Raw genomic sequence first — 18,893 nt, forward strand, 5'->3', positions numbered from 1 at the left:
AAGAGAAATTTGTTTCCTAAAAAAACCTGATATTAAATTTAGATTAAATACTTGAAAAAAAAAAAAAGTAAAATAGAAAAGATGAGTGACACAAGCGATAATGCCCGTGAGATCAATCTGCAGTGGCTGCTGGCACGTCCCCATGTCGAACGTGGGAAAATCTGAAACATCCTTCTCACCACTCAGAGTCATCCTCAGCCCACAACACCCCTCCCCCTGTTAAATGCAGGAGCACGGGTAGGGCCCGGCCTTTGCTCTCTCTGTGTCATCACAGTGAGACAGGATGGAAGGGGGCAGAGCACAGCCATTCAAGGAAGGCCACAACAATTAACATCAAAATGGTGAAGGATTCAATCCCCAATAGGCCTTGAGGCTCAAGATGAAGAGATATAACTTCTAGCAGAGCTTGAGATTCATTATACACCCATTGTAATAGTAACATGGTGAATAACATGCCCCAAGGCACCATGGCCATCCCAAGGCTAGCCACAAAAGGTCACAGTGTGGGAAATGGCCAACTCCCTGGGAATCCCAGCCCCTTTCCCTTAGGCTGCTCAGTCTACTTATTAGCATATGAAACAACCAAGCCCAAGAAAACGAGCAACACAGCGCCACCTCGCGGTCACCAGTCTCTCTCCCTCTTCCGAGAAGGCCCACACTCTGTCTGTGGAGTGTGTACCTACTTTTAATCTGAGCACCCGAACCCCACAACTCGTGGCCTTTCTCTTGCCTTTCAATGTGTCTCTGTGAATAAATCTACCATTACTCAACAGTGGCTTGCTTTGAAATCTATCCTGCATGAAGCCAAGGACCCACGTCTGGTGGGGCACTTTCCAGGGGCTCAACCAAAGCCTGGGACACAGCCCTTCTCATGCCCCACATCTGTATTCTTGTATCAACAGGACTGGGATATGAAGGGAGTTCTGAGGCCCCAGCTAAGGGACAGAAGCAGCCCCCAGGGCTCAAAATGGCGGGCAGCCCCTCCCCCAGCAGGGGCCCTGAGGTCGGCCCTGTTCTCTGTGGTTCCCTGTTGTGCTGACCCCCTAGCCAGACAGCGTTCTCCTAGGCCTGTCCCCACAAAACCCTTCTCTCCAAAATAAAAGCACATCATGGCACAGTCCTCTTATTCTACCAGGAAGTTTTCAGCGCACTTTTTCCTTCCCTAGTAAAGAATCTATCTGTCCTCCCTCCCATCCCACCACTTCTTTCTTTGTGAGAACTCTGTACTCCCCATACACCATCCTGAACGCAGGTGCCTTGCTGGCTGGGACCGAGATGTTTCAGTCTCACACAGCCTGCATCCTTTCACTTTCCCCTTTCTACCTTAAAAAGCCTTTCCTGAGTCTCCCACCCCTCTGATTCTGAACTTCACAAAGTGCTGAGGTTGCAAGCAGTCACTGTGTGAAAACCTCCCAGGTTTTGACTAGGTTTCCTTCACAAGATCTTCATTTAGGAGCTTCATCAAGAAGTTTAAAGAGTCTTTTCTTACATCGGAGTGGAGGAGCCTGCATAAAATTTAAATGGCCTTGAAGAGAGAGTTAACCAGGGACAGAGAGGTCATAGGTCTTAGTCAACAGTGTCACGAGGCAAAATGTTCTTCGAAGGCTCAGCGTGGCTTCTGAACACGGAGTCGGGAGGGAGGAGGTGCCAGGCTGTGAGTGGGATGAGTGACACTGGGTACGCTACCACAGCTGGGGAAGTATTGGATTTTGTTCTAGTTTTCCAAAGAATTTCTTACCACCTTTTCTCTTATTGTTACATACCATTTCCTACGGATTAAGAAAATCAATGTCAGTCATTTGGGCCACTTGGTAGAAGCTACACGATGCCATTCACAGGGCTGGGATGTAACAGCCACACCAGTCTAGGTTGAAAGACCAGTGGGGGTATTTCCAAGGTAATCACGGGCATGCAGCAAACTCCCCAGCTTCAATGACCTCATCTCAAAGGTGGGGCCAATAAAACTACCAAGCAAAGTGCGTGATGATTATGGCCGACATCTGTTTACTAGGTAAGTGCCCGTGACAGCTGACACTGGATTAGGAATGAATATGATCAACGAGGCACAGTCAGCCTGGTTACATGCACCCTGCCTTCATGACTTGGTGCAGGAGCGGAGTTTGTTTAGCTGAGATGAACGCCCCCAGAGCAGCCCCGAAGGGAAAGCTCCCAGCCCTGCGTGGCGAGGTGTGTTCCTTTCCTTCTCAGAGCTGATCACACTTTGCAGTCGTCTGTTTTTACATTTATCCCCTTTAGTACCTGCCTCCCCTCCGGAGTTTTGCTTAAGCAGCACAGGTCCAGGTTTGTGTTGCTGCCTACTGGATATTCTGGGCTGGGAGACAGGCGACCCCACGTCTGGCTCTGGGGCTGAACGGAGAGGGCAGAAAGCCCAGGGGCGCATGCTGAACCGAGGCCCCAGCACCCAAAATTATGGTCTGACTTTGGGCAAATTACACAGTCTTCTTTACCCTGAGATTCCTCATCTGTCCATGAAAATAACTGCCCATGGCATATAGAGTTTCAAGGATTAAAGGAAATCACCAAATTCACAACCTATTCAAGGGGCTACAAGTGCATCCTCAACAGGCACATGCTACCTTTACAGCTGTGACACACGCTAAGCGGGACGGACAGACACAGTGAACACTGCTAAGTGCCTGTTTGTTAAGTGTTTCATGAGTGTTATAATACTGTTTACAACTTACAACAAACCCAGGAAGAAACGAATATTATAATGCACATTTCACAGATTCACCAACAGGTTAAGGGAGGTTACACTCTAGTCCAAGGCCCTTTGGTGAGGAAATGGCGATTTAAACCTGTATCTGAGCCCAGGCCTGGGCTACATCTCTCTCCAATCCACCTGCCCAATACACAAGTTTGCACAGGCCAGCTCTTAAATGCAATGTGTGCCACCGTTTGTCAATGTTTGTTAGTTACCATAAACTGCTCTCAGAAACCGCTACAGAAAAGACAGGTGGACCCACATCCCTGCCAACAAAGTAGAGGAATTCTGCCTTGCCTTCTCCTGTAATGTGCAGAAACCCTTCCCTACACCACCAAATTCAAATGTATGCTTCATCCGTGTTTATGTTTGCACACGGAATATTAAAGTAGAAGGTACCTGCAGTAATTCTATCTCGGTTCCTTTCCAAGTTTCCAGATTATCCACAATCAGTCTGTGAATGAAAATGCTACAATATGAATGAAAATACTGCAACCATGTCAGTAAACAAATAATGCTGAAACCAAGTCATCAGCGGCTGCCGCCATCCCCCAGCAAGGACAGGCCTGAAGACCAGCCTCTACAGCCACTCACAACAGTGCCCTCTTAACAGAATGAGAATTAGAAAAGACAGGATACTTGCCCTAGATAGCTAGGTGCTTGTCTAAAGAATGAATCCAGTGAGCCCAAATGATACATAGAAAATCACTGAACTCTTTAACTTTACATACCTGGCTTTCTTTAGATAACAAACAATGTTTTATTGTTCCAAGTACCTGGTCTTTGTTGTAAAGTTCCTATATATCCTAGCTCCTCCCCAACCTCTTGGGAGCAGTCCCTCAGAGCGATCTCAGAGGCTGTCATCCCGGCTTGAGTCCTCCCGCCAAATAAAGCATAACTCTAAACTTTCAGGCTACAAATTTCTTTCAGTCGACAAGTCCCAGAATAGACACAACTCATCAATTCTGTAATGGAACACACTGGATTAGGAACCAAAAGCATGTTCTAGTCCAGGAAATCTACGGGACCCTCTTTCTTCCTGTCATTATACAATCCCACCAGAACTCATTAATTTGCTGTCTGCTCATCTGGCAACCAAACTCAGAGAAGAGTCAACTCAGCAGAGTGCCGTGCTGGGGAGAACACCCCGCAGCAGAATGGCAAGCTGCCTGCCCTCCCGCACGCTCTGCTGACGCCTAGTGTCCTCCGTGGAGACCAGGCCAACAGAGCTATTCCCAACAGCTGCAAAGTCCCACACGTTAAATAAAAGCGTTTTATTTTATACGATATGTTACATATATAACCATCTCTGAGGACAGCTTTGCAAGAAGCCCAAAGCTTCAACATTAATCTGCAAAGGCAAATGCTGCCCCCAAGGGAAAACAAGTCTTAAAACGATGCTAAGGCCTCCAAAGTCCTCTCCAGGACCATCAATCAAACTGCCTGCAGGCCTGCAGCTGCAGGCGGCTACATGTCTGTTTTTAAAGCAACCCATTCCTGCCGTCAGGTGCTACAATGTCCCTGTACGCCCTCCCATCTGAGGGTAAGAGCAGCCAATGCAGAACCTTGCAGGGAAGCACTGACAAGACTGGACAAAGAGGATCAGAGCTAAACAAAGCCTTCTGATGACACGAGCTTGTCACTGTGTCATTTTACAGATGAAGATATATAGAGAGAGGTGGGGTGACCTTGCTCAAAGTCACACAGCTAATAAGTGGCAAAGTCTGTAACACAGCTACACCCTCCGGTGTGACGCCCACGCTGGGACGCCCACAGGGTTCTCTCGTGCCTGCCGGACCAGTCCTTTACTGTCACTCATAACCCACCACAGGGTCTGACACTAGCCTGCCTTTTCAGCCTCTTCTCCCTCTAGTTTCTCAGAAACAAGCCTGCTCGGGACACTGTGTGACTTCCAGCTCCCCAAACCCTCCGTGCTCAGGGTGGTCTTGCCTGTGCATCCAGCACCCTGCTCAGAGGCTCTTCCTCCCCTGCAGGAGGACGTTTCCACTCTACGCAGGGACACCCCCTCAGGGAAGCCCTCTTTTCGCCCTCAGCATGGCAGGTGTCCCAGGCCACATCCCGAGCTGCACCATTAGGACTGCGGGTGCCCAGGTTTGCTAGTCAGAGCAGCAGCCTCAGAGCCAGGGTTTATGCCCGGGTCACCCTGCAAACCTACTGCCCGCCACACAGCCCCCAGCCAGCAGGTCACCTGGAAGTCGCAGCAAGTGCCCCACCCAATCCCGAAGTCTCTTCATTTGCCAGCACCGCTGGTGACTGGTCTCCAACCTTTGGTCAGTTTTGCACAAAACAGCAGCTTCCACTGTGAAGCAGGGGGTTTTCTCTTCTGCTCCCCATCCTTACTGGAAACGTCAAGGGAAACCGAAAGGCCTTTTCTCAACCCTTTTCTGATGACACCCTCCCACCCACAATATTCACATGCTCAAGAGCTTTGGGTCCACGTGGTTTTGTTTCCCATACGCTAAGTGGCTCAAAACACTGCGGGATTCTTTCTCTTTTGAGAGTATTTGTTTGTACTGAGTTTATCGGCTTTAATCAGTTTTTGTGTCTCCTTTCAGTGTCACTAGCAGTTGCCACTTCTTACTCCCTTCAGCAGCCTCCCTCCCAACATCTAGTCTAGGAAATCAGCTGTGATGAGGGGCCCGGGGGCAGTCACAGAAGATGCAACTAAGGCACAGAGAGGCGACATAATTTGCCTGAGAAGATCAGCTTCAAGCCCCAACACTGTGTGTCACGTCCCTCTGTTTAACACTTATGCTAAACTAGTTAACTTTTGATAGATTATGGTTGTAAACAGATGAGGTATCAAAATACATACAAGGACACACATCAACTATATGATGTTCATTAACTCCACTATTTTGTTTCTATTTATTTTATTTCTGTTAAAAAAAATTAGGAACCTCTGCAGTCAATATAGCAAAATGTTAATGGGTTTTAAATCCAGAATGTAGAGGCGTAAGTGTATCATTAATCATAATTATTTGTATGCTCACAAAATGATTTGACAGTCTCTCTCCCCTCCCGCTACTCGCTACTGGCTCTCACCTGAGCTCCCAGACCACACATCGAACAGCCTTTCACTTTACACACGGCTGAACTCATCAGTTTTCCCCCAGAGCTCCCTCTGCAGCTTTCCCTCCTCAGAGCACAGCAGGACCATCACTTACCTCATTAATCCACCCAGAAACCTGGGCCTAACTCCATCCTACCTTCACAGACATCATTCATCCTTTCCTTTTTACCATCTAAACATGCCTAAAGTCTGTTCGTTTTTTCCCAGTGACTGTCCTACTGACTGTCCCACCGCTCAGGTGGAAGCCACCAACACTGCACACCTGGACTCACGAGTCTCCCAAGTGGCCTCACAGCCGCTCTCACATACTAGACACAAAAGGGATATTGTCACTCCCGTGCTTTTATGACTCTTTTCAAACCTACTGTTCTTAGAAGAAACTCCAAGTTTTTCACCTGGTGAAGGTGCTTGCCATGAAACTTTGAGCTCAGGAACGGCAGGACCTCCTTCCTTCTTGTCCCTCCCCTTTCCCCAAGGCCCAGCCCTCTCCCCCTCAGCCCCGACCTCTGGCAGTGAGCTGGCTCAGGAGGACCTGCTGAGCTACACCAGCCTGTATTCTAACCCTGGTCTTGAGTTCTTAGCAAACTGCTTCACTTATCCATACAAATCCAAGGTAGATTAGAAAGATTTTAGATGTTGAGCTAGAGTATTGATTTGGGTATTTTGCACTAGCAACCTGCAAGTACATGTTCTAATGATTCTGTCTTCTTAAAACCACACCCAGGTTTTAGTAGTATTTGTGGAATGTCTTCGGAGTAAAAGGGAATGTACTTTAACAGACTATATGTTTTATAAAATGAACAACACGGACAGGGTCACAAATGGAATCGCCTCACAAGTGACAGAAGACAGGTGAGAGGCACAAAGCAACAGGTCTTAAAGATGGTAAGAGCAAAGTTGTTTCGCCAACCCCCCAAAAATTCCTGAAAGAACCAAAAATTCTGAATTTTGAAAGTAAAAGGCTATCATATATAGAAATAAAATAAATGATCCTCTTCATCAGTGTTTCAAGATCTGACTCCAGATATTTTAGCAGGCCATACTGAATCCTAGCACAGAAAAATCAGATGGACTAGGGGTGAGTAAGTTCCAGGAAAACGGCAGTAATTCCTCCACTTTTGTAAAGACATACACTCACCTGCCGAAGGTGAATGTAGAACGCATTCTGGAGAAATTTGGAAGCTTCCAGGGTCCGCTTCTGAATGGCAAGTACATGGACAGCTTGGGAGCATGCTTCTAACTCAGTCACCGGCATTCTTACACTGCAGGGGGAAAAGGAGGCCCTCAGTCGAGAGCATAGATATTCCTGTCGTGTCTCCCAGGCCGCGCCTCGGGGACTCAGTGCCCTGCAGCAGCCCGGCCCCAGGCGAGGACACGCAGCGTGGCCCACCCAAGCAGGAGGGGCACTGTGCTTGAGAAATCCCATCCCCGATGGGGGCAAGAGTGGCTGGTGGGGTTGAGTGAACATATAAATGCCCACAGAAATATGTCTGCATTCATTCAAGTGATACAAGCAACAGTAGCAGGCTATTTAACAAAATTTCAATTTTCAGCGGAAATTTTGCCATTCCTTTCCACTTGTCCCCTGCACTCTGAGACAGGCTTAGGCTTTCTCACACCTGCAACTCTGAAGCAATAGTTGTGAAGTAATTTTAATTTGTTGCAAGTGTCCTCGCTCCCCGAGTCACTGTGTCTGTCCTCTCTAAACACAGTCGGATATCTTCCTGGATCTCTGCCTGAGTTCCTTTCTCCTCCTCCTCAGATCCTGAGATAAAGGACAAGTGAAGACACATGACCAGAAAAGGCACTGTGGACTTGATCGAAATCCACAGTGATCCCCTAGGTGAGTGTTGCCCACCCCTTCCCTTCGATTCTCAAGTTTCTGCCCAGGGTGACATCCAGCCCAGAGAGGTGGCCCAATTAAAAGCTATGTGGCTTGGGCACGGGGACAGGTGCAGGAGCTGGTTCCGGGGCCAGGCCCCTCCCCACGTCTGCTCCCCTCTCCCCCGAAGCCACGCTGCCAAGCACTCAGGCTCCGTGATCTGATGTCCTTCTCTTCTACTCTACTCCAAACCCTTTTCCTTTTCCTTTTTTCCCTAATTATCCCCAGCTGGAGTGATTTTTCAATCGCAGTATCTAAAAAATTTCCTGCAGCCGAAAATGAGGTCTCCAGATATCAATGCCCAAATGCTGGCTCCTAAAGAGAGCTGCTGGCTAGGGGGACCCTCACCAACACTCACGGGGAATCAGACATGTTCCAGGGTCGGCCACCCCCAACAAGAGTTTGCTGTGACCCCTATGCCCGCACAGCATCCCTGCTCACAAAAATATAGTTGGCCCACTTATCGGTTATTAAGAAGCAAAAATACAAAATTGCTCATGTTTCTTACTAAAATTATCTATGAAGCAGAAAAGGGAATTGTAATAGAAAAGAACAATTTTGACCCCATATTAGGTCTGTTCCTTTGGCTTTAAACCTGTGCCCTGTTTTCTAGGCTCAGACTTGCTATCTCTGCACCATTTGTAAAAGAAAGTTGCCTTTAGACTGAAATATCCAGGACAGCCTCTTCTCCTGGCCGTGATCTTGAAGGATGCTAACTAATTTGCACTTACGTAGAGATGGCAAGTTGCAAAATAGAGAATAACTTTGTTTTATTTTTGGAGGTTTTACAGGGGCAACATGATTTGATCCACATGGACAGCTGCAAGAACAGCGGATTCAAAGGACAAGCAATTCATACAACAAGAAGTTTCCAACAACCAACTGCAGCCCCGCCCCTTTTTAGTATAAAAAGAGACTCAATTCTGACTTGGGGAAGATGGTTCTCCAGGACATCAGTCTGCCATCTTCTGGGTCTGCCAGCTTTGCAAATAAAGTCACTATTCCTTGCTCCAACACCTCATCTCCCAGTTTATTGGCCTGTCATTTGGTGAACAGAATGAGTTTGGACTCGGTAACAAAATGACTGCATTGGAGGTAGTATGTCTCCACTCTTTCCTCGTTTCCAATATGTAACATGCACATTATTTATGATCTAGTGCAAATAATTCATCAAAGACAAACACAAAAAGAAACTATACTCACCCAGCTATCAACACTGAAGTCAAAACCTGTCAATTTTATATGCTGTTTAAGAACACAACCAAAAAACCTAACATAGGGAGTCGATTCCACGGAAATAAAATTATTTCTACTCCTTCAAAACTTTTTCTTTTCTTTTCTATTTTATTTTGTTTTGCTTATTGAAAAGAAAATAAATTCAAATCATTTTATTTCACATATTTTTGTTATAGCTGCATACTTTAAATACTACAAAAAGACTTAAATTGCAATAAAAAATTGTTCATATATTAGTATAAAGATATATACACAATCAATGGGGATTAGGAAAGGAATGGACATTTACTAAAAATCCACTGCAATCCACTCTTTTACAAGCATATCATGGAATATAAGCTCTATTATCCAGGGAGCCTCACCCACATTCTCACTACTGAGTCCCTTAGTAATCAACCACTAAGTCACCAGCATAGAACCATGTGATCAGTATTTTAGTAATAAATGAGGGAATTAGCTCATTCAATTCTAAAACAAAAACCCTAAAATAAATACTGAACTTATTTACAGATATAGAAAATTTGTCCCCAAAAAAGTAAAGTTTCTTCCTCAAGGTCACAAAGCTAATAACTGGTAAAGGTAAGATTTGAACTCATCTGCCTGATTCTAAAAACTAAGGTGGAAATCCCATTCGACTGGGGAGTGTACAGCTGCACAGCCTATCACCCTATCTTTGTTCAGAGCTGGCCTTAGACAGCCTGAGACAGCACCCCATTCCTGTGGAACTCGAGGGCAAATGATAACAATTAGGATTTTATATCCAGCAGTTTCTTAGGTCTCATATATATAAAGTGTCAGCAGGTCAGCAGAAAATCTCTGGGAAACATGAGTGGGTCCAGAACTTTTTGCTGATTAGAAACTCAATCTATCAGGATAGAGTGACCTTCCCATGAGAGGCCACATGGACATAAACTAAAGGCAGCTGAACAATGGAAACTAGCAAGACCCCGGAACTCAAGCAAGGATCCCTGCCATCCCCCACCCAGTTGCCTCTTCATCCGCGTGGACATGAAGACAGAAGACCCGGGTTCTTGTCCAAGTTACACTATCATAGATTCTCACCCATAAAAAGGTACGACTCTATGCTGTCGTAAGTTCTTTCCATCTCAAATATGATGACACCAATATCTCAGCAGAATATCTATGTCTCCACTTCCCCTCTTCTAATAGGAGTCTATTTCTGTGGACACAAAGCAGAAATCCAATTTAAAAATCCATGCAAGAAGCCAGGCGAATTTCTGCTTAAGAGACTTTGCTCTCACGCTCAGTGAATGAAAACTCAGAAAAAGTGGTCCTTCTCCTTCAGCAAATGGGAGGTAGCCTGATTGTGTGTGTGTGTGTGTGTGTAAATCAAATATAATCATGTCTGGGACGTGTACAGATTATATTTAATTTCACTGTAATTTCATGGGGATGAGCCAACATTTAAAGTAATTTGAATGTAGTGTTCTGAGACAGACTCAGTCTCTTTTGGTGGAGGAGGTGAAAGGGGAGAGTAAAGGAGGAAAGAGGTAAATGAAGCAAAGAAGTAAGAATACTGCTAGGGAAAGGCAAAACATTAATTTTGTTCCTCATTGCATCACATACAAATTAGGGACTGGCTTTCCCCCGATGTCTTATCGAGCACTGAGTTGCAGAAGAAGAGGCGACAGCCCATTTCTCACTGAGATTGTGGCTGTACGTGGCATCTTATAGACACAAATCATTTACCCTGAGCAAACACTCTAGCAGCAGGCTGTAATTCTCCTGTTTTGAGAGACAAGAAAACAGGGGTTCAAAGCGGGTAGATAACTTGACAAAAGTCAGAGGACCAGTAAACAAGAGAGGATGAATTCAAACTCAGATCTGAATGCAGAGTCTCATCTTCCCACTCCCAGGGCTGGAAAATCCTTAACACACAGGCTCCCCAGCTCCCCTGCAGTGTTCCTGGCACCAAGCATTTCCCATGGTAATGGTCTCCAGTTTTCACAGACACAGCGCTCTGTGCAGCCAATGACCTTGATCAGACCTTGATCATCTACCTGCCACGCCCACCAGGCTTCACCATACAGGCAGGAAAGCTGGCTTTCAAGTGCAGACAAAGCCACCCTTGGTCTAACCTGTGCTCTTCTGCAGCTTCTCCAGCCTAAAGGCAGCCATGAAAGTGCTCACAGTTTGTAAGTGAGCCACACTACCTCTCTCCATCTGTGTCCCCACCTATACTACTTAGCTATGAACATTTTGAGAATCTTGGAAACAAATTTTTAAAAACAGAAAAGAAAGGATTCTGGAACAAGTACTTAATACCTACAATTTTAAATGACAAGTTACAAAGTAAGTATTGACAAACCGAATCTTCCTTTCTAAATGTCAGTTTTAAGCATTTAAAAATATAATAGCAAAAAATTCTCACTTACAAAATTAACAAAAACATAAACAATAATCTGGAATAAATTCAAAAATTATGCCCATATTCTAAATGGAGAACTTCAGGACTGTACTGAGGGTTAAAGTAAGAGGTATGAATATAGAGACATAAACATATTGCATGGAGAAAAGCAGTTTTGTAAAGATGTAAGTTCTCCTAAGAATAATTCAAAATTTACTAAAAACTCCCATGAAAATTCCAATCTGATTTTTTTTAACTTGAACAAAATATTTTGGAATTCTTCAGGAATAATAAAGTCGTAATACTGGACAAGAAAATTTGGGATGGAAGAAAAGAATCAAAAAAAATCAGACTGCCAGTTATTAAATAAATTTTACAATATGTAAGAAATGGTGCTGGAGTAAGGAAAGGAGATTGACAGAAGGGAACCATGAGCTCAAAAAGAGACTCTAGTGTATGTAAGTATTTTGTACAGATGGGATTTCAAATCAAAGGAAAAATTATGAATTCGATAATTGTCCTGGGACAGAGAATCACCTGGAAAGAATAAATTCCATTCCTGTCATAATGACCACAAGATAAATTGCAGATAGCGATGTAAATATTAAAAAGTACTAGTAACAGCAAATACAACTCTTTGCTCTTATTAACTCAACTTCTCCTCATTATAACATGTACTATTATAATCTCCATCTTAGAGATTAAAAAAACCTACAGAAGAGATTTATTCCATTATAATAGAGTATTTCTAAGAATAATGTCAAAGATAACACCGATAAGGAAGACATTTACTATCCTAAGAATAGTTTGAGCCACAACAAAAATCAAAAAACTTCCTGAACAAAATGAAAGGAAAGAAATGACAAGAAAAAGCTCTGTGATACATGTTGATGAATTCACGAAGTTAATTTTATTAACATACAAAAAGCTGTCACAAAGCAACAAGAAGCTCCCTCACTTAAATGTGGGCAAAGGACAAAAGGAATCATTCATTTTAAAAAAGTAAAATGGCTAATGAGTGAAAAATGCTCAAAACTTCACTGGTCATCAAATGCAAACAAAAACAATGAAAAAGCACTTTTGCTTATCATATTGGCAAATATTTTTAAGATATTCTAGCTAGTGTCCATCTGTGGGAGAACAAATCATGAGCGACTTTTTCAGGAGATGACATATCAATGGATTTGTAAGCTCTGAAAAACGTACATACACACTGACTCAACTCCACTTCTAGGAATCGTTTCCTTTAGGAAAAAAAAATCAGTCCAAAAAGATGTACCCATCAGGGCATTTACACAGCACTGTATACAAAGGTGGGAAGAAAAACTGAAGTGAAATCATATCCAGCGATAGAGAATAGGTTACATAATTAATTGTGCATTTTTTCATTCCCCAATGGAGAAGGAATTTCTAGTCACTTGAAAGGAGTCTGTGATGAATGTAAATGTCACATCCAGGGACTAAATTTCCAGAAGCCTTAACTAAAGGAATACACATACAAGATCACAGGAATGCCTGTAAAAGAAGGATGCAACTCAAACATTCTTTCTGACAGTGGAAAATGGAGAAAACTTAACTGTCCACCATCAAGACAATGATGCAGTAAATCAAGGCGAGCTGCGGGCGCTGAGGGAGCCGGCGTTTCGCCGTGGTCCAGGGCCTTGTCCACAGCACTCTCCCACCAAATGTGTCCGTGGACAAGAGACGACACCCGCACATCAGGAGACCCCTCCAATCTATCTGAAAGGGCCGGGTGAGTCTGGAGTGGGAGGACGTCCATGATATACCCCTGAGTGAATAAAGCGAGCTGCAGAAAAACATATAGTATGGTCTCATTTTTAAATAAAGCATATATACACACACCTATACATTGATTTCTCATATGTGTATATATATGTATCTCATAGGCCTAAAGGTCATGAAATATATATACCAAAATTTCAACAGCTTTTACTCTCAGGAAATAATGGGAAGGGAGTTAGGGGCCTTCCTGTACCACCACAGTTCTCTTTTCAGTATTTCAGTTAAGTATACTTGGAATTTAAAAGTTTATTTAAGTCCGAAGTAAAATGGACCATGCCTCCATAAGACAGAATTCTACACTGGTCTTTAAAAATCATGCCAGGGGAGATAGAATATTGTAGAAAAACATGTAATAAGCCGAATGGAAAATGGAGGTCACCGAACAGTAAACAGAGACGGAGTGCTCACTGGTTTTTATGACAGAGATGATACACACTGACGAAAAGAACAGAAAATAAATGTTAAATTGTTAATTATTATCTCTGAGTAGCGGGACCAGGATAGAATCTTTTGCCCCTTTTTTCAGACATATTATATTAAATGCACATTATTTTTCATCTGAAAAAAAGCATTTTTAGACTTGTAGTACCACGCAGTGGGGAATAATACATGAATACTTACAGAAACAAGTAACTAGGAGACACCGCAGCAGTGCCACACAATGTAAAACGGGCAATCCTGATTGACACCTCTCAGTTACATAAGGATCCACAAAGTGAGACACCTGCTGTAAAAGGGCGTGGCCCCCTTCTATTTGTCAGTTGTGTCTTCAGGGCTGAGGCAGTTCTGAGCACGGCCAGTGTCAGTTCCGGTGTCTGGATGGATGCTACTGGAGGTGAGGGCACCTGCAAGCAGAAAGGAAGAACAGAAACCATCCTCTGCCTTTTCTGTCTTCTTTCTTTGTTACTTTAAAATCAGGCATAAATAAGATAAACTGTGTATCTCTCCCACTGAAATTTCAGTAATGAAACCGTTTTTAAAGGCTTCAGAGCTTATATTCTGTCTATAACTGTCTTTTCAACAAAGCATCATATTTATTAAATCTTAATTGACTTAGTTAATTAACTCCCTGTTGAAATATTCAAGTAAAGAACATGAAAGGCCTTACGTAAAAGAACCACACCTGCAGTGACTAGCTCAGCTCTCTTGACGGCAATGCAGTCAGCCCCCACCATCCCGTGGCCCTGAGCTCCTGATGCTGGTAAGAGAGCACCCTGCCGCCTCAGATGGAGAAATACTGTGAAAGCATTTTTTGAACTCTACAGTACTGACAAAACATAACTGACAAATCCCAGGCTCCTTTGAAGCTGTCATTTTCGGTTTCTGGCCAACCCCAGTCAATGAGCAGAACCACCCCATTCCCGAGTCATAGGACTCACGTGGGAAGAAATTTTGTAGAAATTTCCAGGTACAGAATGTAACCAAATATATGTAGAACTCTGACAAAAAAAAGATGAAATACTCTGATGTTGAAGACACTCAAAATATTCTCCTAAGCCTTAGTAGCTGGAAAGGCTGGGCTTCTCCTCAGCCACTTATTTATTTCACAGCCAGTGAGAATCTCCCACAAACCCTGTTTCCCTGTGTCTGCTGGGAGCCTCAGGCACACTCTTGCTGTCGATCTTATAAGTCACAGGACAGACGCGTGTGTCTCATGCCTGCCACCCTCACACAGGCTCGCCTCCTAGCCTCACTGTCTGAACTTGGCCCCAATTTCTCACCTGTTTATTTGGTATCTGTTCTTCTGTAAGCTGCCTGAAATGCTTTTTGGAACAAGTCAGAAGAATGAGTGGGTAGAGAAATGGACAGTTGGACAGGTGAGAGGTGGGCAGACAGACAGAGAGACTCCAAGAAAAGGGGAACAAAGAAAATTTCCTATGCAGAACCCTCTTCTAGTCAGGGAAGAAAACCGCCACGGAAACGTGTGAAGAGGCAGGTGGCTTCGGGCTGTTTCCTGGATTCCATGAAAAGTCACACCAAGAGAGAGGGTAGAACTATAAATAATAAAAGAAAAAAGCATGCATGCTTGAAAAATATATCTACAATATGTACTTTCTAAAGAATAGATTCAAATCAGCAGGGCCCAATTACACAATCCTTGGGTATTTACAGAAATGAGAATCCCATCTCCAAACCACAAGGCATCCCTTAGGAGCACTGAGAGTCTACACGGGGCTGTTATAAAGCCTTCACCACAAAAGCTGTGCTCCCCTGCACTTACGAGGAAAGAGCAGCTGTGCTCGGGCTGCCCACGCGCATCATTTGCACCCTACAGCACCTCTACGGGGGAGGGACGCCTAGCAAGCCCCGTCTCTGCAGGGCAGAAAACAAGCCCGGGAGAGGCTAAGCCGACCTACCAGTTCTCCATCTCACAGGACTGGTCACTCCAGAGCAGGACACGAACTCGGACCCACGTTTGTAATCACGGTACTACCGTGCTTTGTGTGCTTTTTGTGTGAATAATACATTAGTTTCTGGCATGAAAGTATATTTAATAAATGATCGGTTGTCCTGTCTATCTCATTTGCTCACAATCAATCTTTATAGTGTTGAATTGTACTCTTTTTCCGTGGAGAAAGGAACGGAACGAGCGGGTGTTAGAATGAGGTGGGGCTCCATTCTTTATCTGTTACCTCATCTCATCCAAGTCCCCAACCAGGGAGAAGGAGCAAATGGTTTCTTCATCTTTTAAAGAGAGGGCTCCACTGATGGTGACTTAACTCCAAAACCAAGTCTGGGGAAAGGGCACATTCAGCAGCCAGAGCATTATCACCTGTAGGAAGGCAAAAACAGCTCACGGGAGGGCTCAGGGGGTCACCCTGATTTAATTTCAATCGATAAAACAATAATGCACTCTAAAAATACTAGCATGCAATGGATTGGCTCTTTCTTGACATCTAGCAAGTTTCCACAGCCCACATGTAAAATTATCGTGAACCAGTGAAAGGAAGTGTCTACAGACAAGAAAAATCAATGCCACAGGTAAACTGAAACCCAGGCTGGAGGAAAGGAAGAGAAAGGGCATAGTAAAGAAGTGGGGAAAGGCTGGGGGCAAAAAATCATCACACGGACTCTCAAGCATCATCCAACAATCATACAATCATTCAAGAGAGTTACTGAGGTCCTATTCTGTGCAAGATTGTAGAGCGGGTGAAGCAAGAGGGCAGCGACCATGGTGGCAGCAAGTGGCGGGGCTCAAGTACACTTCTGATCCCGGTACCTGGCACACTTGTCCTCAGTAAAAAGGCAAAAAAAAAAAGTAAAATAACTCTGTAAACTCAAAGCATTGTTAAAAAAAATTAAACAATACCTAAATACCTGGACAAACCACGCACATTGCTGGATCAGAAGACAGCGCTCTTGGAATGGCAGTGCTCCCCAGAACGATCCGTATATTCAACGTGGTCTCGATCACAATCCCTGCGGTCTCCTCTGCAGAAACTGACTAGCTGCTGCTACAATTCATATGGGAATTCGAGGGTCTCAGTAACCAGAACGTACTTGAAAAAGAAGAACAATGTGAGAGGACTTGTAATTCTCAATTTCAAACCTTACAACTGTATGTCTAGGTGAGATTAGAGGCCATTTTAAGTTATTAATGTGTTTATCCGTATTTTCTAAATTCTCTACAATGAATATAAATGTTACAATAAGAAAAATAAAAAGTAAGGTATCTTTTAAAACATGCACACCGATTCATTCATTGGGAAAAAAATATTTTAACTATAAAGAGGTAACCAAATATCTAGTGAAAAAGGACTACTTAAAAACAAGAGTGTATTTACATTTTTCATAAATTGAAAACTGAAAAGCACAAACACATCAAGTTTCTAGGGAGATCGATGCAACATAATAATAGTTATTTTCAAAAATTCTAATTGAACAATGAAAACTCAAGAAAGGGAAAATCGCGATTGACAGCCAACTGCAAACACATGGAGAGCAAAGGCCTAGAAATCACAGTTCCTTTAACTCTGATACTAACTCAATAGAAGAGGAAATTCCTCCCTGTGTGGACAGTGGAATCCCATGCATAAGACAGGATACACATTACAAACTGCATTAGAATCTGGGGTGATTTTCTTAGAAGAATTCTAAAGTTACAACATTGCTGATAAACTATAAAAACACTGAAAGACAGATTAAAACACACAGTCATATATATTATATAGAAACATAAGAAGTCTGCTCCCATGTTGCATAGAAATACAAACATATTTGTTCATTTATGGGCACTGAATATTTTATCCCATGTAGAATATTTCAACTAAAACAAATAATCAACAATACACACCTCTTGTCAAATCTACTTGATAAGGTACTCTGCTATGTAACCATAATGTGTCTAAGATAGATCTAAAATTAGTGAAAAAGATCTTTGTATGGTTTCTTGAATTCTTCTCAAAATTCCAAGCTTAATTTTAAAATAGATCTGAGCAGTATTTCTATATTAACTTTTCCCTCGTGAAATGAACAGCATAGTCTGTTGTCAAAATTCTGTCCTTACAATGATTCACGAGCACTGTATCCTAACAAAACTGCTGGACAGCAAGGCACTATCCAGACACTGTGACCAAACAAATGAAACACAAGGAAGACAGTGACCCTATTCTGGAGGGCTTACCGTCTGTGTCAACTCTGGGGTTTTTATTTGATTGGTTTGTTTGGGTAGCAAAATAAAATCAATCAAGTACTTTCTTCTTTAAGCATTCTGCAAGTCATGACTCTGTTGTTAGTGTCATGAGAAGGAAAGACTAAAGCAAGACTTCATTAGGTCAATTAGCAACAGCCATCACTGGGGAGTGAGTAATAAAGAAGTTAACTGATAGCAATGCTTCTGCCTACATGAGACCTAAAATAAACCTACACTGATCTCTTTAAGGAAAATGAGGAGATGAGGCCCCAATGAGAAAAACAAAAACTAACAAGAAATCAAAAAAGTAAAGACTTTTTCATTAACGATTCCAGGAAGGAGTGGAGCATGGTGGTGAAGAGCACAGATGCTGGGGGCAAACATGAGGGTCTGAACTCCCACAGCACTGGGTAGCTTTGACACTGATAAGTCAGTGAAATTTTCTGCATCCCAGTCTCCTATCCATAGACTGGGGACAACAACAGCACCCGTCTCCTAGAACGGTCCTAATAATTAAGTTATTTTATATACAAAAGTTTAAATAAAATACCTCAGATATTAAATATTACCCCAAAAGCACAAGGAAAAAGAAAACAGAGATAAATTGGAGTTCATCAAATTTTAAAACATTGCTTCAAAGGACACCATCCAGAAAGTGAAAAAACAACACACAGCAGAAAATTTTTTAAAATCATTTATCTGATAAGGAATTTGTATCTACCAAAAAAAAAAAAAAAACCAAAAACAAAAACAAAAAGAACCTCCTATAACTCAACAATAAAAAGGCAACTCAATTAAAAAATGATTAGAGAATCTGAAAAACATTTATCAAGGAAAATATACAAATGACCAATAAGCACAACGAAACGATGTTCAATATCATTAGCTCTAAGGGAAATCAAGTCAAAACCACTAGGAGAAACCGCTTCACACTCACTACAATAGGTTATAATCAAAAAAATAGTAACAAGCACTAATGAGGACACAGAAGATGCAGAGGTCGCAGCCGTTGCTGGTGAGGATGTAACACAGCCTGGCCACTTTGGAAAAACCCCTGGAGGCCCTTAGAGAGTTGAACATTTGGTTTCTGAATAACCAGGCAATTTTGCTTCCTGGGCACACACGTAAGAGAACTGAAAACAAATGTTCACA

At 43.1% G+C, this 18,893-nt stretch overlaps 1 long non-coding RNA gene across 2 annotated transcripts in view; it reads right to left on the reverse strand.

The window, feature by feature from the left end:
- Positions 1-18,893, reverse strand: part of LOC141574275 (uncharacterized) — a 70,738-nt gene that overhangs the window by 15,683 nt on the left and 36,162 nt on the right. For both annotated transcript variants that reach the window (XR_012501190.1, XR_012501191.1), the window contains exons 4-6: positions 16,427-16,608; positions 13,730-13,953; positions 6,958-7,081 (exon numbers count right to left, since the gene is read on the reverse strand). This is a non-coding gene — a long non-coding RNA (uncharacterized LOC141574275). The remainder of the gene's footprint in view (positions 1-6,957; positions 7,082-13,729; positions 13,954-16,426; positions 16,609-18,893) is intronic.

This window comes from Camelus bactrianus, chromosome 20 (genome assembly GCF_048773025.1).
Source record: "Camelus bactrianus isolate YW-2024 breed Bactrian camel chromosome 20, ASM4877302v1, whole genome shotgun sequence".
Lineage (NCBI taxonomy): Eukaryota > Metazoa > Chordata > Mammalia > Artiodactyla > Camelidae > Camelus > Camelus bactrianus.